Below are 24,438 nucleotides of genomic sequence, written 5' to 3'. Positions count from 1 at the left end.
GATGGTCCATGGTGCAGCTGCCTGGCAACATTTGGAAGATGGGGAATAGCAATCCTCTATCTGTCTGCATCACCATTTCTGATGTGCTTCAGAGGTTCATCCAAGATCTGTTCCTTGCGTCATTATATCCTTTTGATGTCACTAGGTTATCAAAGATGACCGTCTTGGCATGCGTCTGTCATATCTTATAGAACGATAGAATTCCTACAGTACAGAGGGTGGCCATTCTGTCCATTAAGTCTGCAGACCATCCAAAAGAGCACCCTATCTAGGCCCACTCCCCCGCCCTACCCCATAACCTCACCAAATCTGCAAATCTTTGCTCACTAAGTGGCAATTTAGCATGGCTAATCCACCTACACTGCACATCTTTGGACTTATAATGTGGTTGTAGAGTGTGGAGCCCAAATACGGGCCATATGGGTTTCCACAGCGTGGATATAAATTGCAAGAAGCTATGTGGAGCTCCCATTTCTTCTTCTTTCTGTGTCATCCACAATACACTGCAGTGTGTGGGTGAATGTTAAAATATGCATTCCTGGATATAACAGGATGGATGTGTAGGAGTTGGTATGGTGCACACAAGAAAGAGTGTGAGTTTCTTTTTATTTATTTTCCAATTAAGGGGCAATTTAGCGTGGCCAATCCACCTACCCTGCACATCTTTGGGTTGTGGGGGTGAGACCCACGCAGCCATGGGGAGAATGTGCAAACTCCACATGGACAGTGACCTGGGGCTGGGATTGAACCCGACGCTGTGAGGCAGCAGTGCTAACCACTGCTCCACCGTGCCTCCCCTTTGCGCATGAGTTTATTGAAGACCTAATAAACTAAAATCTGTCTCGACATTACTGATTGTACAACAAAAGCTATCTTCTTTTGTATCTGCCCCAGCACCTCTTGTGTACCTGTCTTTGGCTCATCAATATGCATGCTGTCTTCTCAACTGGAGTCAAGCAGTTTTAACATTCGGACTCTTTTCTGCTCCATATTAATGTTCCTCCTCCTTACCTTCCACAACATTGACCTCTCTCTATCTATCTCTCTGTCCCTACTTCCCTGTGACCATCACCAAACACCTTGCCCGTACCTTAATCGCCACAAAACTCTGCTTTGTGAATGCTCTCTTCGAGACGTTCCTGTCTCAGACAAACTGTGGGTTTAGTCATTCAGTCCACATTTCGCCTACACAGTGTTCCATCTGTCTGCAGAGCGGGTTTGAGGGTGATGGGACTTGTGGTCAGGGCTGGACACAATCCCAGGACTGAGCACCGTGGAACAGGCGAGTCAGAATCCCTCAGCAATTTGCCAGGAATATATTTTTTGAAAGTCAGCAATTGCTGCTTGTTATTGAATAAGCATTTTTTCAGGGACTTTGCAAACTGATGTCGAAAAGTTAACCACGAGTCAGCCAGGAGTCGAACCTGGAATCTCTTGATCTGTAATCAGGCGCGTTATCCATTGTGCCACTGGCCCACAGAATTGCTGCTTGTTAAGTGCAGAACGATTAGTAATGCGGATAAACTGAAGCCCAGTTCGCGAGGATTTCTGCAGCAGAATTTTCTGCACGTTGGGCATTTTCTGTTGCAACATCTGGTTTCACTGCATCTCCGGCTCTCCTAAAGCTGTAGCAATAACTTCATTGTCTCTATTCCACCGCAGAGACACATCCGCCTTGTGGGAATTGTAACCTTCACATAACTTCTACTTATGAAACTGAGGAGGATCTTAAGTACAGCAAAAAGACCTCTGACCCCCATAGGCTTCTCAATCTTTTTGTGATTGTTCCCAGACCATCAATCAATCATGCCTTTGGAATCATGTCTACATGTCTTCTGAGCTCATTTATACCTTATCTGATGTTTAATAATTGATTGCATGTGTTCATGAGCTTTAGTTTCAGACAGTGTTCTAGATTTCACTATGGGCTTCAAACTGGCAAATTATGGGTCAGGGTTTCCCCCCCATTGGTTATGAGTGGAGCAGTAAGTCTCGCCCAGACCTCCCATGGGGTTTGAAATCTTCTACAGCATGAACAATTAGTCTCGGCATCACTGCACAGAAACTTTCTCCATTGCAAAACTTCCTTTCCTCAGGGAAGAACAGCTCCATTCGCCACTTCTGCTGAATGTCAGTAAAACTTCCGTTTACATACTGAGCCCTCCCAAACTATAAATACCTGGGGCGGCATTCTCCGTCCATTTTCTGGTGCAGCGCGCCTCCGCAGCAGCGGGATTCTAAGTCCCGCCAACTAGCCAATGGGATTTCCCATTGTGGACGGCCCCACGCCATCGGGAAATCCCCGGGTGTGGGTGCACTGCCGACGCAGCGGAGAATCCGGACAGCGGATATTCAAGCCTCTGATTCCTGGTTCCTTGGAGTGTATCAGCCAAAAACGAGCAGGGTGAAATACTGTTTCCGGCAAATCCACTGGCAGCACGGTACCACAGTGGTTAGCACAGTTGCTTCGCAGCTCCAGGCTCCCAGGTTCGATTCCCGTCTTGGGTCACTCTTTGTGTAGAGTCTGCACGTTCTCCCCGCGTCTGCGTGGGTTTCCTCCGGGTGCCCCGGTTCCCTCTCACAGTCCAAAGATGTGCAGGTTAGGTGATTGGCTATGCTAAATTGCCCTTAGTCCAAAAAAAAAGTTAGGTGGGGTTACTGGGTAACGGGGATAGGGTGGAGATGTGGGCTTAATTGGGGTGCTCTTTCCAAGGGCCTGTGCAGACTCGAAGGGCTGAATGGCCTCCTTGTGCACTGTAAATTCTATGATTCTATGATTCAGGTTAGGCATACCAACGTGAGCGTCCTGTCCCAGGTCAATATCCCCAGTATCGAGGCACTGGTCACGCGTGACCAGCTGCGATAGGTAGGCCGCATTGTCCACATACTCAACGCAAGACTCCGAAACCAGTGCTCTACTCCAAGCTCCGCAATGGCAAGCGATCCCTCGGAGGGCAGAGGAAACACTACAAGGACACTCTGAAAGCCTCCCTGAAAGCATTCCCATTGGCACGTGGGCATCTCTTGCCTTAGAACGTACAACCAGGAGAAGAAGCATCTAGGAAGGCAGCAATCACCTCGAACATCACAGGGTGGAGCACAGGGAGGCCAAGGGTAAACAGCATAAAGAGAGCACAGAATCCAGAGCGTCCCACCCACCCACCTCATTAAACACCACCTGCCAAACCTGTGGCAGAGTCTGCGGGTTCAGGACTGGCCTATTCAGCCTCCACCACCTGAGAGTGGGAGCAAGTCATCCTGGACCCTGAGTGACTGTCCAAGAAGACACCCGTGTAAAAGTCAATCTCATGTAGAAGTCGTCCCCATGATTTCCGGCCTAACAAAAGCCATAATTTTTCATGTACCTCGTGCAAAAGCCCAGTTATTCAGGGGTCAGGACCCAGAAATTTACAAACCAAAGAATAATCCTGGAGATGTTCAAGATTGGATTTTAAAACAAATTTGCTCATGGGACATGGGCATTTATTGCCCATCCCTAATTGCCCCTGAGGGGGCAGTTAAGAGTCAACCACATTGCTGTGGGTCTGAAGTCACATGTAGGCCAGACCAGGTAAGGGCGGCAGATTTCCTTCCATGAAGGACATTAGTGAACCAGATGGGTTTTTACACAAACGACAATGGTTTCATGGTCATCGTTAGACTACTAACTCCAGATTTTTTATTGAATTCAAAGTTTCACCATCTGCAGTGGTGGGATTTGAACCTAGGTCCCCAGAGCACTAATCTATGCCTCTTGTTTATTCATCCAGTGATAATACCACTCCGCCACCATCTCCCCTTGTTGTAAATGTATAAATACTAATTAAAATAAGAATGGGTAAGTAAATGCTTAAAACAGTTCTAGGTTTGAATTTTGTTTTTATTTATTCAGATTACTAAAGTGATCAGATTATGAATGACAATTTTTAAAATTATAAATTCATAATTCATTTTTTCCAATTGAGGGGAAATTTGGCGTGTTCAATCCACCTACCCTGCACATCTTTTGGGTTGTGGGGGTGAGACCCACGCAAACACGGAGAGAATGTGCAAACTCCACACGGACAGTGGCCCAGAGCTGGGATCAAACCTGGGACCTCGGCACCGTGAGGCAGCAGTGCTAACCCACTGCACCACCGTGCTGCCCTTGATTATGAATGCTAATTGATATATATTCCTTAGTTATTGATTTTTTATTTATTTCATTGCGACCATCCTTTTTGCATTTTGCTTCCGCCCAAATAAAGCTCACGTATCAGCCTCTCAAAAAAAAACATGAGTCACATGAAAGTTGCTCCCATAAAGCTCGGTCAAGTCTCAAAAATGTGCCTTTTCCATGAGTGTCTATGGTATTTATCCAGTGACGACCCCTTGCTTAAGATTTCCACAGCTACTCTCATAAAGTGGAAAAATATTTACCTCATAGTTTGTTTTTCTTCAGCCACAAAAACAAACAAAGTCTTGGAGTTAGATGGCCTGAGGAAAGTGTCACATACCACAGTACTGTCATATCCGTGGGACCTAGGGAAAATGCAACCATGTCGCTTTTCTTTCTCAATTGATTTTGACAACTTCTAGAACATAAACATAAACTTCTAATCTTATCATTGAACGTATTAGATAGTTGCCATCTGTCCATCACCAACTCAACATGGTAGCAAAAGCCTCTCAATCACAGCATCAGTCGCCGTTTTAAATTATTCCAGAGGGTTTCCCTCCACAAACGCCACGTGAAGCCCATTCCTTACGAAAGAAAGAGCCAGAAGCATCCTGACACTCCCACAGGACGCCGTAGAAGCACTGGATCTCTTTTGAAATGTGGCGCTTTGCTATGCAGGTAAACGGGACAGCTGGTATGTGGACAGCAAGATCCCAGACACCGTGAATGAGTTGAATGACCAGATAGTGTTTTTGTGGCATTGGTTGATGGATAAGATATTGTGAGAAATCCCCCACTCTTCTTCAAATGCTACGGTAGTGGATAGATGGAACCTTGGCTTCATGGAATCATAGAATTTACAGTGCATAATGAGGCCATTCAGCCCATCGAGTCTGCACCGACCCTTGGAAAGAACACCCTACTTAAGCCCACACCTCCACCCTATCCCCGTAACCCAGTCACCCACCTAACCTTTTTAGCCGCTAATGGCCAATCCACCTAACCTGCAGATCTTTGGACTGTGGAAGGAAACCAGAGCACCCGGAGGAAACCACACAGACACGGGGAGAACGTGCAGACTCCGCACAGTCAGTGACCCAATCTGGTTATCAAACCTTGGACCCTGGATCTGTGAAGTAACTGTGCTAACCACTGTGCTACCGTGCTGCCCATCTGAAGGACAGCATCTCTAACAATCCAGCACACCCTCAGCACCTGGGGAAATAGTGAAAAGCGAGAGGCAGTAGCAGTCCGTCCAGGTACATCAGTCAGTAAAATGTTATGACCAAGTACAGAATGCAATCAAAAGGCTGATGGAATGCTGGCCTTTATACCGGAGCAGTAGAATACATGGGTGTAGAAGGCGTGCTTCAGCTGTACAAAGCCCTGGATAGATAACACCTTGAATATTATAAGTAGTTTGGGCAGCATATCTTCTTTAGAAACATTACCTCTGGCGGATTGTCGCATAGTTTTCCCAGAATGATCCTGTGGTGTTATTATAATGACATAATACATTTGGCTTATTAACTGGACAAGACATAAGGCACCAATCACTCATTAGGGATTGGGTAAATATGTTGTGGGTTCATTCATTAAGACTAGGCACATGAGAATAGCTACACCGAGGAATAAAGCTTCAAGGCATCAGAGCTGTGCTTGTGAATACTCTGCTCAAAGCATAAGTGAAACTAAGACTGGATCACATTTTACATTTCCCTTCTAGTGATGTCATGCTGGTAATTTAAAGGTATATTACAACAGATACCTGGGGCTGTTCCGATTTTCCAGCAGTCCGGGGGTTTCCCAACGGCGTGGGGCTGCCCCACAATGGGAAACACCGTTGACCAGCTAGCGTAAAGGAGCATCCCACTGGCAGGGTGTAGCAGAAATGTGGTGCGGTGGGGCGGAGAATCCTGGATTCCAAGAATTAAGCTAATAAGAAGAGATTACAAAAACTAAATTTATCGTCCCTGGAATTTGGAATGATTTGATTGAAGATTTCAAGATATTCAGGGGACGTAATGAGGTATATATTGAGAAAGTATTTCTGTTCATTGGCTAAGCGGAATAGTCAAAAGATAGGTCGACAAAATAAAAGCAAATTATTGCAGATGCTGGAAATCCAGAAAGAAAGAAACAGAAAATGCAGGAGAGTGGAGAGAAAAACAGAGGCCAGGATTTCCTGATCCTTCGTGACAAAGGTGACCCCCCCCCCCCATTCTGGGTTCTCCGGCAGCAAGGTTGGTGAACCATGCAAAGCATCGGGCAGCCAATGGTGAGCCTCCTCCACCTTGTGAAAACATGCTGTAGGGTTGGGGGGGGGGGACGCCCAGAATTTCTGAAGAAGACTCATACGCACAAGAAACGTTAACTCTGTTTTTCTCTCCACAGATGCTGCCAGACTGGCTGAGGTTTTCCAGCATTTTCTGTTTTTACGTCAAAAACATTAGCACCTGACTTCAAGAGCGACATCGGAGAACAACATCCTCACGCAAAGGGTGGGGGATGTTCTTCTTCAAACAACAGTTACCGCACAATCAATGAAATCTAAGATTGGTAGCTCGTTAACTGAAGGGATCTTGTTAAGGGATATGGGTAAAGGTCAGTATATGGAGTTAGGTTACACATCAGCCATGATCTTATTGAATAGCGGAGCAGTCTCAAGGGATTAAATAGCCTCATGTTCTGACATGCTGGTTTAGCACAGGGTTTAGCATAGGGCTAAAGAGCTGGCTTTTAAAGCAGACCAAGGCAGGCCAGCAGCACGGTTCAATGCCCGTACCAGCCTCCCCGAACAGGCGCCGGATTGTGGCGACTAGGGGCTTTTCACAGTAACTTCATTTAAAGCCTACTCGTGACAATAAGCGATTTTCATTTCATTCATTTCTGACTATCCTACTTTTGGGGGTTTTTGGGCCTGGTATCTGAGGAAGGCTGTGCTAGCGTTGGAGAGGGCCCAGAGGTGGTTCACACGAATGATCCCCGGAATGAAGGATTTGTCATATTAGGAGTGGTTGAGGATTCTGGGTCTTTACTTGATGGAGGTTAAAAGAATGAGGTGGGATCTCATTGAAATTTACAAAATACTGAGAGGCCTAGATAGAGGGAGGCTGATACTTAAAAAAAAAAATTATTTCATTATTTTTACAAACTTAAAGTGCCCAATTCTTTTTCTCCCAATTAAGGTGCAATTTAGCATGGCCAATCCACCTACCACACACATCTTTGGGTTGTGGGGGTGAGAACCACGCAGACAAGGGAAGAATGTGCAAACTCCACACGGACAATGAACCGGGGCCAGGATCGAATCCGGGTGCTCGATGGCGTCAGGCAGCAGTGTTAACGGGGAGATTGATACCACGTGGGGAAGTGATATTCGCACTAATCAGTGCCTTGAAGAGAAGAAGAACGAAAATAGGAGAAGGAGGGTTGCGAATGAAGTCATGTAAAAATTTGTCCTAATTCTGATTTGGATGGAAATGTTTGCTTTGTGGGTTAAATTGAAAACTGACGTACAAATAGCGTCCTTGTCAGACACTCATTCACTTCAATTTGGGGAGAATTAAGTACTCTTCTCAAATGAATCCTCTTGGTACAGTGTTAGCTCATCGCTGGCACTCTTCCCCTTGAGCCAGATGATCGTCGGTCTCACTCTGGAGGCTTGAGCATGAAAGTCCAGACTGATATCCCATGCAGTACTGAGGGAGTGCTACACTGCCGGAGGCCGCCTCGTTTAGATGAGGTGTTAAACTAAGGCCTTGTCTGCCATCTCAGGTGGATGTAAGACCACCCCTTGGTACTATTTCCAACGAGCGCAGGGGAGTTATCCTTGGAGTCCTGGTCAATAATTATCCCTTGATCAACATATCAAAAACAGGTTCTCTGGCCAATATCACATTGCTGACAGGGAACGTGCTGTGTCCACATTGGCTGCTGCATTCACATTCCAACAGTGACTACACTTCCAAAGTGCTTGACTGGTTATGAATTGAGACGTCCTGATATAGTGGAAGTTGCGATATAAATTCAAGTCTTTATTTTCCAACAGCCTCCCTCAACCAACAAATTCAAACTTTATAGCCATCAATAAAAATCCCACCACCCTCTGGCTCAGAGACAAGCCAATGGGCTAAGTAAAGGTAGAAATCTCACAGAAAATCCATGTTGGGGTGGGGGGGGGGGGGGGGGGGGGGGGGGGGGGGGGGGGGGGGTCAACAGTGGATCGATCAGATGAGTGAAAAGCCATTGTCATCACTCTTAGGTCACAGAATGGCCCATACCCCTGGCACGAGCTGATTTCTGTTTATGGAACCTTCTAGGTTCAACCTGCTACAGCTGCTCACATTACAGTCAATAACCTACAGTGTGCAGAGCTTGGAGATTTATCAATGGCTTCGTAAACGTTATATAAATGATTTATTCCAGGACACATTGACAGTGCTACCCGATGACCTGAATATGGTGAAGGAGAGCAGGGAACGTGGGTCTTTCATGGAACTGCGGAACCCGGTGATTGACTTACCAGGGGATCTCCACCTATTAAAACAATACATTTGAACACCTACTGACGGGGTTGGGTTAAATTGTTGCACCGCAAGTTGGTTGAATGAGTGGGTATCTGGTACAGCTGGGTACGGAAGCTCCTGATCACTCTGAATGTGTGCAGCTCGCAGGCCGTCAACAGCATTAATGATCTGGACGAAGGAGCTGATGACATTATTGCTAAGCTTGCAGATGATACAAAGATATGTAGAGGGACAGGTTGTGTTGTATAAGCAGAGAGGCTACAGAAGGACCAGGACAGGCTACGAGAGTGGGTAAAGAAGTGGCAGATGGAATACAATGTGGCAAGTGTGAGGTGCACTTTGGTAGGAAGAATACAGGTATAGACTATTTTCTAAATAGGAAAAGGCTTCTGAAATCAGAAGCCTAAAGGGGCTTAGGAGCCCTAGTTCAGGTTTCTCTTCAGGTAAACGTGCAGGTTCCGGAGGCAGTTACAGAGGCAAATGCAATGTTAGCATTCATGTCGAGAGGGCGAGAATACAAGAGCAGGGATGTACTGTTGAGGCTGTACAAGGCTCTGGTCAGATGCCATTTGGGATAGTGTGAACAGTATTGAGACCCATGTCTAAGGAAGGATGTGGTAGCCTTGGAGAGGATCCAGAGGAGGTTCACAAGAATGATCCCCGGAATCAAGGCCGGCTCAAGGTACCGGCAACTCGGGCAGTCGCCCGGGGCGCCATGTGCTAGGGGGCGCCATCAACGAGTGTGTGACCGGCGTCAGAGACCTGCCGACAGAGAGACCGGCCCGCCGATCGGTGAGTCCCGATCATATACCAGGTCACTCCGGCCCCCCCCCCCCGCCCCCGACCCGACCCCCCCCACCCCCGACCCCCCGCCCCCGACCCGACCCCCCCCGACCCCCCCCGACCCCCCCGCCCCCGACCCGACCCCCCCCCACCCGACCCGACCCCCGACCCGACCCGACCCCCCCCCCCCCCCCCCCCCCCCCCCCCAGAAGGGCGCCGAAGTTCAGCTTGCCTGGGGCGCCAGCAACCCTAGGGCCGGCGCTGCCCGGAATGAAGAGCATTTCGTATGATGAGTGTTTGAGGACTCTGGGTCTGTACTCAATGGAGTTTAGAAGGATGAGGGGGGCTCTCATTGAAACTTACAGAATACTGAGAGGCCTGGATAGAGTGAATGTGGAGAGGGTGTTTCCACCAGTAGGGGAAACTGGAACCCGAGGGCACTGCCTCAGACTGAAGGAACGATCCTTTAAAACAGAGATGAGGAGGAATTTCTTCAGCCAGAGGGTGGTGAACCTGTGGAACTAATTGCCACAGGAGGCTGTTGAGGCCAAATCATTAGTGTCTTTAAGACAGAGATCAAGAGCACGGTGGCGCAGTCGTTAGCACTGCTGCCTCACGATGCCAAGGTCCCAGGTTCAATCCCAGCTCTGGGTCACTGTCCGTGTGGAGTTTACACATTCTCCCCATGTTTGCGTGGGTTTCGCCCCACAACCCAAAGATGTGCAGGGTAGGTGGATTGGCCACGCTAAATTGCCCCTTAATTGGAAAAAATTAATTGTGTATTCTAAATTTATTTTTTTTAAAAGACAGAGATCGATGGCTCTTGATTAGTAACGAGGTCAAAGGTTATGGAGTGAAGGCAGGAGAATGGGGATGAGAAATATATCGGCCATGATTGAAGGCAGAACAGACTGGGTGGCTCCGCTCCTATGTGTTTATAGTCTTAATGTCTTATGGTCTGGCACTCATTCTCCATGATGCTGCTGGCCCGGAAGAAACAGCGCTTCCTTTCTGCATACTGGTCCCAGTCTTCAACACCGGTGTCAAATGCATCTAACCACCCAAACAGAGGCACGGTGAAATCATTTGTTTCAACCTGGACCTAGAAAATCAGGGAGGTGGCTCAGCTGAGTCGGTCGCAGCATCGACAGCAAACCAGTTTACTCCTCGTCGCCAGTTTAATAAAGACAGAGGGAGTCCACACCATGTACAATAAATAACTTTGATTTATTTACAATAACGGTATGTACGCTTCCCAATAGATCCCTATCGTGTCTCTATCTGGTCAGTGACTTGCTGACTGACCTTTTAGACATTGCTAAATGGAGTTCCCCCACCCCTCAGCGGGTGAGCTCGTACTCCGCGAGAACCACGGGGAAGGTAATCATTCCTACCTGGGAGGACCTGTGCGGATGATCACACTGCGTTCAAGCACAAGCCGCCCACTTCAGGAGAAGAGAAGACCTTAGGTAAAGAAATAAACTGCATAAACTATGACCGTGACTTTTCTCTGCCCCGTTGATGTTCAGGGACGACCTCGCACTAGCGTTCCTCCCGAGCCCCCCCTCACCCTCCCCACCCTCCACAGCTCCGGTCATTGTGAGTCAGGATTATTTCCTCATGTTGATGAAATTTCTGTGGTTTTACAATGTCCTGACCTCCCAGTCACACTCCCCCACAGATCCCCCAAGGTAAGGGAATTTGCATTTGAGCAATCGCAGTGGTGAGATTTTCCCAAGCGAAAAGCGATGATGTAAATGATGTATTCCCAAGTGAATGTGGATCCACAGCACATTGAACTCTGCTCCTCAAAAAGTTACAGCTGTTAGCTGAACAGCACGATTGTCAAGCACTTTGAGGAGACGTCAGAATGAAGCTCCAGCTATTCGGGGGGTGGGGGGGGTGGGGGTGTCAAGGTTTCTGTGGCTCAAGCAAACCACAAATCCAATTCTGAATGAGGTAGGGGTGTGGATGCGACCCTTCAGAAAGACTCTCGTCATAGCTCTGGCTCAAGCTTCCGGTTGCTAACTTGGTTTCTCAACAACAAATGTTTCCCAGACGGATAAAACATGATTCACTGGAATGAGGATTCATCTCTTCCCTGTTCTTCATAACATTGTGAATAGATTTGTGAAGATTTTCTTTGTTTCGAACAGTCTTATACAGCAACCACACATTAATAATAATAATAATAATCTTTATTAGTGTCACAAGCAGGCTTACATTAACACTGCAGTGACATTACTGTGAAAATCTCCTAGTCGCCACACTCGCCTGTTCGGGTACACAGAGGGAGAATTGAGAATGTCCAATTCACCTATAATAGTTACGTGTAAAGTCATTCTGCTTAACGCTTCCAATTTTTGTCTCTACACTCCTTAATACCCCCAGCTCCCAGACACCTTGTGGATTTTCACCATTCTTTTTATCTAAGCTTAGGCAGCTTGGGCTATTTGACTGTGTGGACATCACAGCTGAGTCCAGTGCACCCCTTAATTAGAGACCCCACCTGAGACCTCCTAATTATAGACCCCCACCAGAGATCTTCTAATTAGAGAGACTCGCACCAGAGACACTCCCCGCCACCCCCATAAGATAGGCCCCAGCTTGAAAGCCGCCTAGAAGAGAGGCCCCTGCCTGGAAGTTAGGGAGCAATCCAGACAGAGGTAGTGGGAAAAAAAATCACTGCTTTAACACTCACATGGGCAATAGACCTGCTGGCTCAGACTCAGGAAGCAGTACCAGTCAATTCCTGGAAAGCGAAAATCAGTCATTTCAGTTTAAACCCCTTCAGACCTTTGATCTGCAATCCTTTCATTCAGTTCTCTGTGAAATTGCTTTCCCTAGGCTGTGATTGACAGCTTCCACGCACCCAGCTGTCTGCATTGTTTCATTCATTCCCCCTTGAGTGACTTTGAAGTAGTTTGCTGTGAAACTAACAGAAAGCACTTAACTCTCTTTGATGTGATCCAGGAGATGTCAATGAAAGCTTGATGTTTGTAAACATTGCGGTTAGTTTCACAGCTGACTACTTCAAAGGGGTGTCCGGTGGAGGGACTGACAGTGTGAGGGGGGGGGGGGGGGGAGATGACCCAGAAAATCCCGGGCGGGGGGTGCTGAATTACATTGCAGGGGAGCCCAGCCGCTGAACCTCACCATTGGCCCACCTGCTCAAAATGGTGGTCCAATAGCGGGATTCCCAAGGGAATTCCTCGCAATCCTCTCCATGCATAAATTTGCATGGCAAAGGATTGGGATTTGCTCCCTGATTTGCACTCACAGTGATAATTCCGTTTTTTGGATAGGCGGATTTGAGACACGCTACCACAATTGTGAAGAATAGCTGGAGAGTTATCCTTCATGTCTGAGTAAATATTTGCCGCTCACTCAACATCACAAAAACAGAATATTTGGTTGTGATCATATTGCGGTTTTTGGGAGCTTTCTGTGCACAAAGTGGCTGCCGCGTTTCCTACATTCCATCTGTGGCTACATTTCAGAAGTTCTCCATTGGCTTTGGGATGACTGGACGATGTGGGAAGCTCCATATAAAGGCAAGATGGTGGGGTAATGTCATATCTACCGGACAGCAATCCAGAGACCCAGGCAATTACTCTGGGTCAGAGGTTCAAATCCCACCACAGCAGTTGGTGAAATTTGAAAGGGGGAGTCGGTATTGTCACCGGACCAGAGACACGGGAATGCTCTGGGAACCAGGGTTCAAATCGCACCCATGGTGAAATGGAAGTCTAATTAAAAATATCTGGAATTAAAAATTTAATGATGACCAAGAAACACTTGGTGACCGTCTATTCCCTTGTTTTGTGGGCAGAACGGTGGCACAGTGGTTAGCACTGCTGTTTTACAGCTCCAGGGACCCGGGTTCAATTCCGGCCTTGGGTGACTGTCTGCGTGGCCTTTGCACACAGGGTGGAGCCGTGGGTTTAAATAGGGTGTTCTTTCCAAGGGCCGGTGTAGACTCGATGGGCCGAATGGCCTCTTTCTGCATTGTAAATCCTATGATTCCTGACATGGGTGACCGTTCCCAGGATTGACATTTTGTTTTCTCCTTAGCTTTCTGGGATTGAGGTGAATTGGATTGGGAAGACAATCTAACTTGGAGGAATTATGAAGGTGGCAGGTGTGGGGAACAGAAGGATTGACACCTGTTGAGCAGTGAGTGCTCTTCTGCAATGGGGTTAAAGTATCAAACTGAGAAGAACCTTTACCCCGCACATGACCACACCATACCAGATTTGTGAAGCAATTATTGTCAACAATTGGTGCCCAAAGTGGAAAACTGTGGTATTTTGCGATTCTTTCTATATCACCTCTTGCTGACAGGATCAGGTTTAATTATGATGCCACTTATTGTTGAACAGCTGGCACATTGCAGCACACACATTGAATGATGGTCATTGGTACAGGGCCTTGGTGAGACCATACCCGGAGTATTGAGTGCCGTCTCTCCTTATCTAAGAAAGGATATACTTGCCACAGAGGGAGAGCAGCGAAGGATAACCAGACTGATTCTTGGAATGGCAGGATTGTCATATGGCGGAGGGATGGATCTAATTCACTACAACTATTACGATCCTGGACCAGACTCTATCAGTGGCTAGGATACTAGACAGAATCCAATATTTTATTTTACTTTTGTAAGACTGGGAGGAAAGTTCACCTTGCTCCAGGTGTGCTCTCACACAAAATAAGGATACGGTATATTAAAACAAACGTTATTACTGACACAGTATTAAAATATCTTTAGCATCACACAAGATAAATAGCTTCCAATTACCCCTAAAACAATGCTAATCAATACAGACACGGGGAGAAGGTGCAGATTCCGCCAGACAGTGACGCGAACCGGGAATCGAACCCAGTTCCATGGTGCTGTGAAGCTACAGTGCGACCCACTGTGCTACGGTGCCACCCAGTTCTGCTGACTTCTGCTGACTTCTCAATCTGCAACAGAACTTCAACTGCTTTTCTGCAAAATGCCTGGCACATTAGCTCCTCCCACTAATTACATAATCTTACCTGCTGAAACACAATAGGCTGGATTCTCCGATTTGGAGACTATGGGTGGGATTCTCCGACCCCCCCGCTGGGTGGGAGAATCGCTGGGGGGGGGGGGGGGGGGGGGGGCGGTGGAGGTGTGAATCCCGCCCCACCGCTCCGTCGCCGGCTGCCAAATTCTCCGGCGCAGGTTTTCGGCAGGGGCGGGGATCGCCCCGCGCCGGCCGGGGGTCATTGGCAGCGGCCCCCCCCGGCAATTCTCCAGGCCCCGATGGGCCAAGTGGCCACCTGTTTTCGGCTGGTCCCGCCGGTGTGAAATAGACAAGGTCCATACTGGCGGGACCTGGCTTGGAGAGCGGTTAGCGTGGGCCACGGGGGGGGCGGGGGCTGGGTCCGGCCCTGGGGGGGGCCCCAAGGTGGCCTGGCCCGCGATCGGGGCCCACCGATCTGCGGATGGGCCTGTGCCGTGGGGGCACTCTTTCCCTCCGACCGGTCTCTGTGAGGCTCCGCGATGGCCTGCGCATGTGCAGGAAACACGGCAGCGGTTCTGTGCAGGCGCCAGAACACGTTGGTGGTCCTGCGCATGCGCAAACCCCTTTGACGGCGGCTGGCGTGGCGCCAACCCCGCCGATACTGGCCTAGCCCCAGGAGGTGTGGAGGATTCCGCACCTTCCGTGCGGCCCCATGCTGGAGTGGTTCACGCCACTCTTTGGCGCTAGTACGGGCCGCCCCGCCGATCGTGGGAGAATCCCGGCCTATGTCCTGATGTTGGCGTGGGAATGATGGCATTTAATGGCCGGAAAATCGCCGCAAAATGGCCACCGATCCTCCGTCTGATGGGGGGGGGGGGGGGGGGGGGGGGGCTAGCAGGCAAACAGCCTAGAGCACCCGGGTCTAGCTGCGAACATGGACGGAGAATTGTCAGGTCCGTGGCCACGCATGCGCACGGTGACAGCCTGCAGTGGCTGCACCGTACATCATGGCGCCGGGCACGCATGGACCCGGCCTGCCAAATAGAGTCCTCCTTTGGCCAGGCTCGCCATCCCCGGACCACCCCCCATCAGTGCCCCAGCCCCTGCCAATGTACCCCCTGCCTCTGGATCGGCTCTTCACCGACTGTGGCTGCACTGGACTCAGTTTGCAGCTGCTACACCGAGTTGCCGACAAGTAATACCATGAGAGATCCGTCGGGGATTCGGCTGGTCGGAGGCGGAGCATCGGGGGGGGGGGCCTCAGGTAACACCCTGAGGCCGTTGGTTTGGAGGGGGTGGAGCATTGCAAAAGTGGCGTTGCCTCCGATTTCAGCGCCAACGTGGATTGTCCGGCTGATTACGAAGCGATTTTGGATTACCGCCCAATGTATCCAATTAACTCCACAGGGAACCCCCCTTAATCCAAACAAACCTCCATTAGCCCAAACTTTTACACTCTCTTATTTGCACTGCTGGCTTCCAAAAGCTTTCAAATCAGGATTCTTTAAAAACATGATTGTGGTGGTCATACACACTAATCCGTGCTGTTAACCCTTACTATACCAAATACATATAATACAATATATCTGAAATACCTACATTCATCACACAATTTAGAAGAATTAGGGGTATCTGATTGAATCTTATAAAATTCTGACTGGTCGGGACAGACTGGATTCAGGGATGTTGGCCGGAATTCTCCGGAATCTTGCCACCGGCAGCACACAACCGCACCCGTGGGGTTACTTGGCGGTGTGAGGTAGCTACCATGGAAATCCCATTGACAAGCGGTGGGAAGATAGAATTCCATCACCAGGGAACGGCACGCCCCTGTAAAACAGGCGGCAGGAGAATCTAACTCACTGTTTCCTCTGGCTGGAGGGTCTATAACAAGGGGCCATGGTCTCAGAATACAGGGTAGGCCATTTAGAACTGAAATGAGGGAAATTTATTTATTCACTCAGAGGGCGGTGAAGCTGTGGAATTTTCTACCACAGAAGGCTGTGGAGGCCAAGTCATTGAATGTGTTTAATAAGGAAATTGATAGATATCTCGATTCTGAAGGTGCCTTGGAGCATGGGGGAACATAGAACATAGCAAAATACAGCTCAGAACAGGCCCTTCGGCCCACAATGTTGTGCCGAACCTTTGTCCTAGATTAAGAACAAATTAACCTACACCTGATCATTCTACCGTAATCCATGTGCCTATCCAATAGCCGCTTGAAGGTCCCTAATGTTTCCGACTCAACTACTTCCACAGGCAGTGCATTCCATGCCCCCACTACCCTCTGGGTAAAGAACCTACCTCTGACATCCCCCCTATATCTTCCACCATTCACCTTAAATTTATGTCCTCTTGTAATGGTTTGTTCTACCCGGGGAAAAAGTCTCTGACTGTCTACTCTATCTATTCCCCTGATCATCTTATAAGCCTCTATCAAGTAATTCCTCATCCTTCTCCATTATAATGAGAAAAGGCCTAGCACCCTCAACCTTTCCTCGTAAGACCTACTCTCCATTCCAGGCAACATCCTGGTAAATCTCCTTTGCACCTTTTCCAAATCTTCCACATCCTTCCTAAAATGAGGTGACCAGAACTGCACACAGTACTCCAAATATGGCCGTACCAAGGTTTTGTACAGCTGCATCATCACTTCACGGCTCTTAAATTCAATCCCTCTGCTAATGAACGCTAGCACACCATAGGCTTTCTTCACAGCTCTATCCACTTGAGTGGCAACTTTCAAAGATCTATGAACATAGACCCCAAGTTCTCTCTGCTCCTCTATATTGCCAAGAACCCTACCGTTAACCCTGTATTCCGCATTCATATTTGTCCTTCCAAAATGGACAACCTCACACTTTTCAGGGTTAAACTCCATCTGCCACTTCTCAGCCCAGCTCTGCATCCTATCTATGTCTCTTTGCAGCCGATAACAGCCTTCCTCACTATCCACAACTCCACCAATCTTTGTATTGTCTGCAAATTTACTGACCCACCCTTCAATTCCCTCATCCAAGTCATTAATGAAAATCACAAACAGCAGAGGATCCAGAACTGATCCCTGCGGTACGCCACTGGTAACTGGGCTCCAGGCTGAATGTTTGCCATCCACCACCATTCTCTGACTTCTATCGGTTAGCCAGTTCATTATCCAACTGGCCAAATTTCCCACTATCCTATGCCTCCTTACTTTCTGCATAAGCCTACCATGGGGAACCTTATCAAATGCCTTACTAAAATCCATGTACACCACATCCACTGCTTTACCTTCATCCACGTGCTTGGTCACCTCCTCAAAGAAGTCAATAAGACTTGTGAGGCAAGACCTACCCCACACAAATCCGTGCTGACTATCCCTAATCAAGCAGTATCTTTCCAGATGCTCAGAAATCCTACCTCTCAGTACCCTTTCCATTACTTTGCCTACCACTGAAGTAAGACTAACTGGCCTGTAATTCCCAGGGTTATCCCTATTCCCTTTTTTGAACAGGGGCACGACATTCGCCATTCTCCAATCCCCTGGCACCACCCCTGTTGACAGTGAGGACGAAAAGATCATTGCCAACGGCTCTGCAATTTCATCTCTTGCTTCCCATAGAATCCTTGGATATATCCCATCAGGCCCGGGGGATTTGTCTATCCTCAAGTTTTTCAAAATGTCCAACACATCTTCCTTCCCAAAAAGTATCTCCTCGAGCTTACCAGTCTGTTTCACACTGTCCTCTCCAACAATATGGCCCCTCTCATTCGTAAATACTGAAGAAAAGTACTCGTTCAAGTCCTCTCCTATCTCTTCTGACTCAATACACAATCTCCCGCTACTGTCCTTGATCGGACCCACCCTCGCTCTAGTCATTCTCATATTTCTCACATATGTGTAAAAGGCCTTGGAGTTTTCCTTGATTCGACCCGCGAAAGATTTTTCATGCCCTCTCTTAGCTCTCCTCATCCTTTTCTTCAGTTCCCTCCTGGCTATCCCTCAAGCGCCCTGTCTGAACCTTGTTTCCTCAGCCTTACATAAGTATCCTTCTTCCTCTTAACAAGACATTCAACCTCTCTTGTCAACCATGGTTCCCTCACTTGACCATCTCTTCCCTGCCTGACAGGGACATACATATCAAGGACACGTAGTATCTGTTCCTTGAACAAGTTCCACATTTCAATTTCAATCCCTAACAGCCCATGTTCCCAATTTATGCACTTCAGTTCTTGACTGACAGCATCGTATTTACCCTTCCCCCAATTGTAAGCCTTGCCCTGTTGCACGAACCTATCCCTCTCCATCACTAAAGTGAAAGTCACAGAATTGTCGTCACTATCTCCAAAATGCTCCCCTACTAACAAATCTATCACTTGCCCTGGTTCATTACCAAGTACCAAATCCAATATGGCCTCCATGGACACTCTACATACTGTGTTAGAAAAGCTGCCTGGACACACTGCACAAACACCACTCCATTCAAACTATTTGATCTAAAGAGTTTCCACTCAATATTTGGGAAGTTGAAGTCACCCATGACTACTACCCTGTGACTTCTGCACCTTTCCAAAATCTGTTTCCCAATCTGTTCCTCCACATCTCTGCTGCTATTGGGGGGCCTATTGAAAACTCCCAACAAGGTGACTGCTCCTTTCCTATTTCTGACTTCAACCCATACTACCTCAGTAGGTAGATCCTCATCTGCAGCTGTTATACTATCTCTAATTAACAATGCCACCCCCCCCCCCCCCACCTCTTTTACCACCCTCCCTAATCTTATTGAAACATCTATAACCAGGAACCTACAGCAACCATTTCTGCCCTCTTCTATCCAAGTTTCCGTGATGGCCACCGCATCGTCGTCCCAAGTACCGATCCATGCCTTAAGTTCACCCACCTTATTCCTGATGCTTCTTGCATTGAAGTATACACACTTCAACCCATCTCCGTGCCTGCAAGTACTCTCCTTTGACAGTGTTCCCTTCCTCACTGCCTCACTACACGTTTTGACGTCCTGAACATCAGCCACCTTAGTTGCTGGACTACAAGTCCGGTTCCCATTCCCCTGCCAAATTAGTTTAAACCCTCCCGAAGAGTACTAGAAAACCTCCCTCCCAGGATATTGGTGCCCCTCTGGTTCGGATGCAACCCGTCCTGCTTGTACAGGTCCCACCTTCCCCAGAATGCGCTCCAATTATCCAAATACCTGAAGTCCTCCCTCCTACACCATTCCTGCAGCCACGTGTTCAACTGCACTCTCTCCCTATTCCTAGCCTCACTATCACGTGGCACCAGCAACAAACCAGAGATGACAACTCTGTCTGTCCTGGCTTTTAACTTCCAGCCTAACTCCCTAAACTTGTTTATTACATTCACACCCCTTTTCCTACCTACATCGGTGGTACCAATGTGCACCATGACTTCTGGCTGCTAACCCTCCCCCTTAAGGATCCTGAAGACATGATCCGAGACATCCCTGGCCCTGGCACCCGGGAGGCAACATACCTTCCGGGAGTCTCGCTCGCGACCACAGAATCTCCTATCTATTCCCCTAACCATTGAGTCTCCTATCACTATTGCTTTTCTATTCTCCCCCCTTCCGTTCTGAGCCCCGGAGCCAGACTCAGTACCAGAGACCTGGCCGCTAGGGCCTTCCCCCCCCCCAACAGCATCCAAAACGGTATACTTGTTTTGAAGGGGAACGGCCACGGGGGATCCCTGCACTGTCTGCCTGTTCGTTTTTTTCCCCTTGACTGTAACCCAGCTACTCTTGTCCTGTACCTTGGGTGTGGCTACCTCCCTGTAACTCTTGTCTATTACCCCCCCTGCCTCCCGGATGATCAGAAGTTCATCCAGCTCCAGCTCCAGTTCCCTAACACGGTCTCTGAGGAGCTGGAGTTGGGTGCACTTCCCGCAGGTATAGTCAGCGGGGACGCCGGTGGTATCCCTCACCACCCACATCCTACAGGAGGAACATGCAACTGCCCTAGCCTCCATCCCCTCTTACCTTACAGAATATAGCTGCACTGTGGACCAACTGGACCTCCGCCCTCCGACTCTGCTCTCAGTCAGCTGTACTCTCTGTAAACCCCCGGCTCCTTTACGCTCTTTGAGGAAATGTAGGAAATGAAATGAAAGGAGCACCTTACTCTCTCCTCAGCTAACTCCCTCAGTCACCAAACTCCCACTGAGGCACTCAAATGCACCCAAAGTCATCCCCCCCCAACAGCATCCAAAACGGTATACTTGTTTTGAAGGGGAACGGCCACAGGGGATCCCTGCACTGTCTGCCCGTTTGTTTTCTTTTCCTTGACTGTAACCCAGCTACTCTTGTCCTGTACCTTGGGTGTGGCTACCTCCCACTACCTACAGTGGGGAAGTGTGGCGTTGAGATAGAGGATCAGCCATGATCGTTTTGAATGGCAGAGCAGGTTCAAAGGGCCTACTCCTGCTCCTATTTTCTATGTTATTCGGCCATGACACCAGTGATGGACCTCCGCTGATGGAACTGCGTCCTCATGAAAGTCACAGCCTCCAGCTGAGAAAAAAGGAGGAAGAATCAGTGACAATCACTTTGGTCATGTTTTTCTTTCAGTTAAAACAGGAATGGCAACGAAACAAAAGCAAAGAAACCATACAATGCAGGAAGCTTAACTGTTAACCCTGCAGTTTAGAGAGCAGAAGTTTTCTCCTCAAGCCTGCCGTTAAAGTGAAACCTGATTGAGTGGGGTCCCGAAACGCTTCGAAACGGTTGTTAGGAGTTGTGACTTAGCACCTGTTCGGGCAGCAGGCTGAAACACATGCTCTCCTGTTCCGTCGGTTGTGATTCAAGGAGACTCAGGAAATCCTGGACCACATTCATCGAAAGTCACCAGTGTTGTTTGAGACTGAATGAATTTCACCTATGTTAAATGTCTCTGCAGGAAATCCTGAGAGGAAGTCACTCTCGGTCGCTGAGCTGTGATAGTGGGTGCGTGAAAAACACAACTGAGTCCTTTGCAAGATTTTTCTCAACTCTCAAGTTCACAAAAGAGCCAAATGTAATGGACAATTACAAATTTCCCACATGGTGTGGGTGAGGGCTGAGAAAGTCTGGCCTGGATTTTCCTCTCTGAAACCACCTGGCCCGAAACATCTTCTGTCAAAACCCAGCACCAGTTTATTGCCCTTCAACACCCATACCGGCTACGCTTGAACCTATGCTTCCCAACCTTTGATCTTCTTAAGATTCAGACCCTCAGCCAAGAGCCAATTGTTTCTACCTCCTCCAGGAAGAAAAGGCTATTTCCTCAACTCACTGTACCATCTCCTCTTGCTCATCAGCGTTCTGAGATACAATCTCTCTCGCTATTAATCCTCACCTGATTGGGCACTTAGGGAAATGTGGTGCCCCCGGGGTGGGTGGTTGAGGGGATGGGTGCTCGAGAGCTGCCTGGCTGTTCACCATATCTTTCCTTCACATGAGGGACACAAAGGATATTTGTTTCAGGAGGACGTCTGAATCAGATAATGAGCCCTTCAAATAACTGGAATGTCTGACAATAATAAACACTCATGAAATCAATTGACCTCGATATCAGCATTAACCTTTCAGACCTCCCGATGTCTCTCTGCCCAGAAGTTGTAGAGTTTCCTCACATCTTCTAGTAGGCCGTATGGTTGCCCTTCCTCCATTATAGAACTCCTCTGCTCTTGGTTGCGCACGAATGTAGGAATGTAGGAAACAGTAGTAGGCCACTTAGCCCCTCAAGCCTGTTCCACTTCTTCTTTGCAGAGAAGATATAGCTTTAGAGAGGCTTAAATGTCCTTTCATCCAGGTGTCCACAGACATTCCATTGTGATCTTGATTTTGGGGCAAGCTGTGCAAAGCTCCTTTCCTACCTACACTATGAAATCGATATGGGACAAGGATGTGGCAGACAAGGAACGTGTGGATGTGTTTGTTAAGGTGGTGTTTTGCTTAATATCCGACTCATTCATTCCTTCTTTTACTCTATTTAACCCTGGATGCTGTAGCAATGCTCCAGCACTATTTTGGTATCTGCAGGGGCATTAAGAGCTGGGAGCCATCTGGCCCCTCGAGCCTGCTCCGCCATTCAATTGAATCATGGTGAACCTTTTGTGGACTCAGCTCCACTTACCCGCCTAGTCACCATAACCTTTTATTTCTTTACTGTTAAAAAAAATCTATCTACCTTTGCCTTAAAAAACGTTTAACGAGGTAGCCTCAACTGCTTCACTGGGCAGGGAATTCCACAGATTCATGACCCTTTGGGTGAAGAAGTTCCTCCTCAACTCAGTCCTAAATCTGCTCCGCCTTATTTTGAGGCTATGCCCACTAGTTCTAGTTTCACCCGCCAGTGGAAACAACCTCCCTACTTCTATCCTATCTATTCCCTACATAATTTTGTATGTTTGTTCATGACTTCATCTAACTTGACTTGCTTGGTGAGGTCACTGAAATGTTGATGGCGGTGAATAGCCATTTGGTAGGTGGTTCAAGAGGCAATCGCATCTTGAAACACATCACTTTCAACTTCATGTACCTTATTGCTCTAAAGCTTCCTTTCCTGTTAGTTAAGGAGTACTTATTTTCTTGTCCTTGTCTTTGCCAATGTCAACTCCACCACAACTTTGGAAAATTTTGGGTATTTACCCATTGGATTGGATTGGATTTGTTTATTGTCACATGTACCAAGGTACAGTGAAAGTATTTTTCTGCGAGCAGCTCAACAGATCATTAAGTACATGAAAAGAAAAGGAAATAAAAGAAAATACATAATAGGGCAACACAAGGTACACATGTATAAAAAAGGAAATAAAAGGAAATACATAATAGGGCAACACAAGGTATACAATGTAACTAGATAACACCGGCAACGGATGAAGCTTACAGGGGTGTAGTGTTAATCAGGTCAGTCCATAAGAGGGTCATTTAGGAGTCTGGTAACAGCTGTTTTTGAGTCTGTTCATGCGTGTTCTCAGACTTCTGTATCTCCGATGGAAGAAGTTGGAAGAGTGAGTAGGCCGGGTGGGAGGGGTCTTTGATTATGCTGCCCGCTTTCCCCAGGCAGCGGGAGGTGTAGATGGAGTCAATGAATGGGAGGCAGGTTTGTGTGATGGACTGGGCGGTATTCACGACTCTCTGAAGTTTCTTCCGGATTTGGCCTGAGCAGTTGCCATACCAGGCTGTGATGCAGCCAGTTAGGATCCTTTCTATAGTGCATCTGTAAATGTACCCCTAGGAATTTGAAACTGCTAACCATCTCCACCTCGGCCCCATTGATGCTAACAGGGATGTGTACAGTACTTTGCTTTCTGAAGTCAATGACCAGCTCTTTAGTTTTGCTGGCATTGAGGGAGAGATTGTTGTCGTTACACCACTCCACTAGCTTCTCTATCTCCCTCCTGTATTCTGACTCGTAGTTATTCGAGATCCGACCCATTATACTGGGGCTGGTTTAGCACAGGGCTAAATCGCTGGCTTCGATTTAGCACAGGGCTAAATCGAAAGCAGGCCAAGGCAGGCCTGCAGCATGGTTCAATTCCTGTACCAGCCTCCCCGAACAGGTGCTGGAATGTGGCGACTAGGGGCTTTTCACAGTAACTTCATTTGAAGCCTACTTGTGACGATAAGCGATTTTCATTTCATTTATGGGCGTATCGTCAGCAAACTTGGAGATGGAGTTGGAACCAAATTTTGCCACGCAGTCATGTGTGTACAGGGAGTATAGTAGGGGGCTAGTACGCAGCCTTGTGGGCTGGCACATCCTGGCATTGCTCATATTTCTGCTGTCGGGATTGTTACCCAAGCCCACTTTCTCTCTCTCTCTCCAATGGAAATGTTGGGTGGGATATTCTGTCCCCACCCACCAGCGGATCTTCTAGTCCCGCCGAAGGTGACCCCCCCCCCCCCCCCCCCCCCCCCCCCCCCCCCCCCCCCCAAACTGGCGGGACGGGCGAGCCATGCAAAACGCCGTAGACATTGGC

The sequence above is a fragment of the Scyliorhinus canicula genome, chromosome 18 (genome assembly GCF_902713615.1).
Source record: "Scyliorhinus canicula chromosome 18, sScyCan1.1, whole genome shotgun sequence".
NCBI classification, from domain to species: domain Eukaryota; kingdom Metazoa; phylum Chordata; class Chondrichthyes; order Carcharhiniformes; family Scyliorhinidae; genus Scyliorhinus; species Scyliorhinus canicula.
Note: the sequence above shows the minus strand (reverse complement) of the source record.